At 38.8% G+C, this 6,996-nt stretch overlaps 1 protein-coding gene across 3 annotated transcripts in view; it reads right to left on the reverse strand.

Annotated features, from left to right (window-relative positions):
• lypd6b (LY6/PLAUR domain containing 6B) overlaps positions 1-6,416 on the reverse strand; it is a 173,516-nt gene extending 167,100 nt beyond the window's left edge. The window contains exon 1 of one of the 3 annotated variants that reach the window (XM_060827819.1): positions 6,330-6,416. The gene's annotated coding sequence lies outside the window, so the exon portion shown is untranslated. Of the gene's footprint in view, positions 1-5,798; positions 5,944-6,329 lie in introns of those variants that run through there. The other 2 variants (XM_060827821.1, XM_060827820.1) reach the window with 2 other exon arrangements.
• Between the last annotated feature and the right edge of the window lie 580 nt (positions 6,417-6,996).

Below are 6,996 nucleotides of genomic sequence, written 5' to 3' on the forward strand. Positions count from 1 at the left end.
TAGTCCCATTTGCCTGCATTTGGTCCATATTCCTCTCATCCTTTCCTATTCATATAATCACCTTAAAGAAATCTTGAAAGGGAGAGAAAATGCCAACAACAAACAGCAGTGGCTACCCAAAAGCATTAAACTCACAAATGTAGAAGGCTGCCAAAATGTCAGCTTGGCTCTTTTGGTGGCATGCTCCGTATTCTTGACCATGGCCAGCACTTGAATATAGTACGGAGGGAGTGCTACCTTGCAGGAATTCTGTCTTCGAGAGAAGACACTAATTCAGAAGAATGAGTGCCTTTTCAGTTGCAAGCAAAACACTTCTGGCATTATTGTTAAGTCAAGGGAGTGTTTCAAGAGAAAAAGAGCTCTCTTAATGTTCTGGCCTAGGGTGCGAAGAGTATATTTCAGCTAATTTGCTGTCTATTGAATCTTACTGTATATTGAATCTTGCTGTGCTCAGATTGGCTTCTGTCAATACAACAGTATTAATAATGTTTCAAACTTACTGTGTTGGAAACTGTGCCTTTGAACATGTCCAGAGGATATGATAAACTGAAAGTTATTTCGTTGTTCAAATCACTTTACAGTGCTGAGACTCATTGCATCACTGCATTAATACTACTGCTAAATTCAGCAAATATTTCACGATTTTCTCAATGAAATGAAGGTTGTGCTAGAAAGCAAAATTCATTTTCCAGATGACAGAAAGCCAGAATGTAGTAATTACTGGCCAAGTGCTGATAAAGAAGAAAGAATACCTCAGTGTAAATGGACTGGATACTTAGAGGTTGAGTGATCAAGTAAAGTAGTTGGTAACAGTTGTGATTCCTTTTAATCAGGAACTATTTCTTAAACAGTGAATCATTAACCAGTGGTTAAACTTCATTGCTTGAACAAATACGTGCTATAAGTAAATTGGTAAAAAGCAGTTAATGGTAAAACCTGGAAACTCAACTATTATTTAAACAAGGGTTAACTATAATAGGAGCTTGCTGAAAAGGGTTGGATTTATAGTACAACCATTTATATATAGTACCTTTAACATTACTTTTCATTCCAAAGTGCCACCCATATAGAAATAGATAAGAGGCTAGATACAGAGTCATGGTGGTAGAGATTAGAAGGAGCTGGGAGACCAGATCAGGCTTCATTCAAAGTGTAGAAAGGCATTTCAGTAGCAGCTAAGCTTATCTTAGAATGAGACTGCAATTTAGTGAAACTACTGCACAAGGTTACCCACATGTTAAATACCATGGGCAGGAAGTAAAAAGACTGAGTTAAGATGTTGGCAAAAGCAATAGAATGGAATGAATATCCATTGCCAACCCATTTAGACTCAATCAAGTATGGCACATGCAGAGTGTTGTATGTGACAGGAGGAAAGAAAACACCATGAGAACTGTCATACAGTACTCAATTCTTGTGAAACCCAGCAGGAGTGTAAAAAATAAGGCTGAATGCTTACCAAAATGGCCAAATGGATGATGGGATTGGACATCTCCATCACAATAGATAGCAAATCTGAGCCAATTTGATATTCAGAAACATAATGCCACCCTCGATCCTGGAGTGAAGGGTCAGAGAAAGTCACAATGCTGCAGACCACAATTCCATGGAAACTGTCCCAGAGGGTCAGACTGCCATTCTGGAGAGGACGGGTGTTAACAGGAATTGAAACCACCCACCCTGGAAACAATGCAAAAGGAGCTACAGAGATTGCCAAGTGTGGAAATGGGTCATGTAAAATGCCAGTTCTGGTGATCCTTTGTCCCAGTTCTAATTTTAAAAAAGCCCTTTAGCCCTCTCCCTCCATACGCCCTATCCATACCAACCAATATCCCACATCCATCCTGTGTCAACTTATGTCATTTTCCCCATCCCTTACATGTCACCTCCATGCCAACCCATGATCCCCACCCTCCCTTTGCTATACGGTCTCCATGACAATGCACACACTGTCAGATATGGCCAGACCTCAGGAGATATGCTGAGTTGAAATAAAGTTTATGAGTAATGTAGAAAAAAATCTCTTTCCTATAAACGCACTCAATAGATTTAAGTTCTTTCGACAATTTGAAACTGTGTAAAACATTTAATTCAAGTATTTAAACCTTTTTTAAAAAACTTTTGTATTCAATGTCACACAAAGGTATCATAACAAATTGGAGTTGTCAATCAATGAACCGATGGGCACATCACTGTGATAACAACAGGTTATGGAATCAGTCAGGCAGCACAAGTGTTATAGTGATACCTCCTGGCTTATGTCAGTTGAGAGAGTAAAAATGTAAGTGCAGTTTTAATTTAAATTGCAGACTTCTTAAAAGTGAAGGGAAATTAGGTTTGAATAGCTCAAAAGATTAACAATTCCACAGAACTTATCTACTTTTTATATACATTCATGTCCACTCTTACCCATCCTAAATGCATTGTGAAGGAGGCCCCTACCTCTCCATTTAACTCCAGCAGTTTAGACCATTCCTTCAAGGTCTAAAGCCATGACTCTCTTTACGGCCATCCCACTTTAAAAAAAGTAGATCTGTTTGAAGGCAACTGCACTTTTCAATATACAGCTGCCTCTGTGAAGTAAAGGATGAGTAAGCTACAGTCCATCCCTGCTTCCATCTCAGTGAAAAAGCTGGGTGTCAAGTTCCAAAATTAGGACTTGCACCATTTTGGCTAAACATTTCCATCCGCATGAAAATTCAGGTCCAAGATGGAGTTAATGCACTGGACACAGCAAAGGCTAGACGATATTTCAGCTGAAATGCACAGTTTAAAATAGACCATTTGATTAATGCCAGTATTTGCACTGTACATGAGCCTTCACCTATCCCTTTACATTTAATTCCAAGTTTTCTAAGCTTTTAGCCCTTATATGCATCCTTTTAACTGAACTGATGCATTAATTAATCCTTATGGTAGCACACTCCATATTTTTAATAGTTCTTTACAAAATTTTCTTTTATAATATCTTGGCCAAGTGCTGGAAAATGGCGTCAAAATAGTTAGATGTTTGGTTTTTACCAGTGAACCAAAGGCCTTTTTCTGTGCTGTAGACTTTTATGAATCTATACACCTAACATCTGCAAATTTTGCAACTGTACCTCCAACTCCAAGTCATTCATTAAATTGTGAACAGTGATTCCAGCATTGATCCTTATGGATAATCACATCCCATCTTTGTTTGACTGGAATAGTACACTTAACATCCAACTTTCTGTTTTCAGTTCTGTAGCCAACCTACTTTTTATTCTGATCCTTGTCCTCTGCCTCTACATTCTGACCATCATGAATGTACCATGTGGTACTATATTGAAATACTTTTAGATTCTCCTCGAGTAGAACTGAAATGAGCTCAAGTTACTTACACTCGTATATCAAGTCAACGTTGAATTTGAAGTGATGCCTGCCATAAGTATACCTGAATTATATCTTATTGTAGAGGTAATTGTTCATTTACTATTGATTCATGCAATGTCGTCAACTTTGAAAGTGTCACTTACGGAATCCTCTTATTCAGATTCATGCTACACAGTACTTAGTTGTTTTGGTACATGTGCTCATTATAGTAACAAAAGATTATGTTTCAACATGGAGATGTAGTTGCTGGTTGAGAAATGGGAATTGCATTCTTTTTCACATCAACATTTTAATAAACCACATTTTAGTGCTTGTGATTGCCGTTAGTGGAAAGGACAATCTTCCATATTTGGTACCATAATCAACATCCCAAAATTACAGGTTAGAATAAAAGACAGTTGCTTGTAAAGTATGCCTCTACATTAATGTCCAGCAGGTTTAATTGGAAACACTAGCTTTCAGAGCGCCGCTCCATCAGGTAGTTGTGGAGTACACAAGTTAAGCATGCTTAACTTCATTGCTCAATCTTTGAGTCTAGGAGTTGGGATGTCACAATTGGGTTGTGCAGGACGCTTATGAGGCCTCTTCTGAGTGCTATGTCCAGTTCTGGGCACTCTCCTAAAGGATATTATTAAATTGGAGAGGGCTCAGAAATGAGTTATACCAGGTTGTTGCCAGAAATGGAAGGTTTGAGTTATAACGGTTGGCTGGGTCTTCTTTCACCAAGGCATAGGAAGTTGAGGGGTGACTTTATTGAGGTTTATAAAATCATGAGGGGCATAGATAAGATGACTCGCAAGGTTTTTTTCCCCCCCAGGATGGGGGAGTTCAAAACCAGTGTGCATATTTTTAAGGTGAGAGAAGAAATATTTAATAAGTACATCAGGGCAACTTTTTAACACAGACAGTGGTTCATGTGTGGAATGAACTGCCAGAGGAAGTGATGGATGCAGATGCAGTTACAACATTTAAAAGACATTTGGATAAGTGCATGATTAGGAAAGAGGTTGGAGGGATATGAGTGCAGCATGCAAACGGAACTAGTTTAGTCTGGGAACATGGTGGACTAGTTGGACCCAAGGGTCTGTTTCCATGCTGCTTGACTCTATAATAGCCAAAGACATCATTCCTGTGTCTTGGTCAACATTTATCCTTCAACCACCATCAATAAAATTACTTATCTCATATCTCTTTGTGACACCTTGCTGTGCAAACTATGACTGTTACGTAAAAGTTGTCATTTATCTTGTAACATTCCGATGATATGAAGAGCATTAGTTATCTATTTTCCTTGAGTACTAGAAACATGAACATGTGTTCAATAAGATCCACACATGAAAGAGTACCATTCAATTTATTATTCCCTGCATGAACCACATGTAATTTACTTCACAACTTCAATCTAACTCACTGATGGCTCAAAGAAAGATTTGAATAGGAATAAATACTGCCATAGCATCAGTCACATCCCATTAGTGAACTGAAAAGAGTTTTTGTTGTTTTGTAATCTTTCTGAGTCCAAACACTAGTCATCTATCCAGCTTTCACCCTCCCATCACTTACCATATTTCCCACGATACTGCCATGATTGCAGTAACTTAGCAAACACCAATTTCCACATTTGACACTGATAGCACTTACCTTCATATCTACATTTTGACTTTTGATCTTTTTACACATCAGACATTCAACTCTAACTTTTTTTTTAAAAATGCATTCATTAACCCTCAATCCCAATACAATCCAAGCATTCAGCTACCTTTTTCATCATTAACTGTAACAAATCTCTTCAAATTGGATTCTAAACCAAGAACCTGACAATCAAGCATACAGAAAACCTCAAATATTGGCAATTCAAAATGTTTCAGGAGAAAATAGCAAGGCAAATCAATAAACCAAAACTGATCTTTCAAGCTGACAAAAGAGGCCACATCAAATACAGTAAATGAGGTTCTAAGGAAATGTTTCCTGGGGTTTTCAGAGGGTCGGTGCACATTCTGCAAACTTGGGTCTGTCTCCCTCTCAGATAATCAAAAAAACAGGATTCAAAGCTCAGAAACTTAAGTCTGTCCATGTTGATGCAGTTGGACAATATCTGAAATTAACATTCCATAAAAACCATGTCAACAGATACTTGTACATGGGCCGAATGGCCTCTTTCTGCAGTGTAAATCTTCTATGATGTTTTTATGACTCCCTGGGTTATAGAAGTAGAGGATGGCAGTATGAACTGCTCTGGTAAGGAAAATCCTTCCACAACAAGATTGTAGCTAGCATTCTAGTTGTATGAGTTACAGAGTGGCCCACTAAAACAACAGAAATCCGTCCAGATCAATGTGTGATTTTAAACATTAACCTTAAGTTAAGGTAGTGACATTTTTTGTGTTTCTATTCTTAATAAGACTGAAATACTGTGTAGTAAGTTGGAATTGCTGCCTGACCTGCTGAGCTTTTCCAGCACCACATTCTTGGCATTGTCCAAAAACAACTTGCTTCACGTTTAACAGGTGCTGCGACTCGACCATGTTCTTTTTCCATTTCTCACCCCTTCTTCCTGCCGGAACCATAATCTAAATAGAGTGCAGTCCGATGGAAACCTCGTACTGAAATCATGGGGCACCCTCACTACTGAAACAGAACCCGCCTAATTTACATGCTGGGTCCTTACTGCACAAAACACAACTTTACATGTATGCATAAATCAATGCGATCAGATTTATTTTCAAATGTTAAAACAGCAAGTTAAAATGAGCCACGCTTGCTTTCAATGTAAACACACGCTGGTTGTAACTAATCAGAGAAATCTTCACGAACGCTGCAAGCTTTGAACGGTGATTGATCGATCCAAGCATTTCAAACAATTGTCCCAAACCAGCATGTCTTTCCCCTCCTCCCACCCCCTCACAAAAAACACCGAGATTTCCCTCCCACAAAAACACTGAGATTTCCCTCGCGTTTGAAAGGAGTTTTACCTGGAAGAGGCCAGCTGTTGTGTCCCTTTGCTCTACTTACACTTGATACTCCCAGACACAAACGGGGACTGACAGGTAAGACTGTCTCTCCCCCTTGCTTTATTTGCATATTAAACACACAACCCCCCCCCCAAAAAAAATCACCCTGCCCACATCGTGAGAACTTCAGCTCAGTTGCCTGTTTCTCGTCTGTGTTGCTTCTTTGTGCTCCCTGATACAATACAGCATCTAATAGCATTGGGTATAAACTTGTGAGTTGTTTTATTTATATATATATACATATACACACATATACACGACCCGCCTCCTGTTACTTCGTTTCAAGCCTGTTCCATTCTGCTAAAATTATTAATTCCTGAGCACGCCGGGGAAAAGAAAGCATAATCAACAATGGACGAAAACACAGTCAGATTTTTTTATAAAACAACAGAGCTTAGAGTGTGAAGAATGTAAAAGTATTGTTCCAGCTACCAAATTCAAAAGGCACATTTTACAGAATGTAAAGTGTTCATCCTGAACCAATCCGAAGCCATTGAAAGTTGGCCGAGCGGGGATTACCACAGGACAAGCGCGTTCATGATCTAAATTTGTTCTCGTTCATATCGAAATATCAAATAAACTCCGCGGTGATTCTCATCCGTGCTGATCACACGCGGATGTTTCAAAC

Source organism: Hemiscyllium ocellatum, chromosome 7, assembly GCF_020745735.1.
Source record: "Hemiscyllium ocellatum isolate sHemOce1 chromosome 7, sHemOce1.pat.X.cur, whole genome shotgun sequence".
NCBI classification, from domain to species: Eukaryota; Metazoa; Chordata; class Chondrichthyes; order Orectolobiformes; family Hemiscylliidae; genus Hemiscyllium; species Hemiscyllium ocellatum.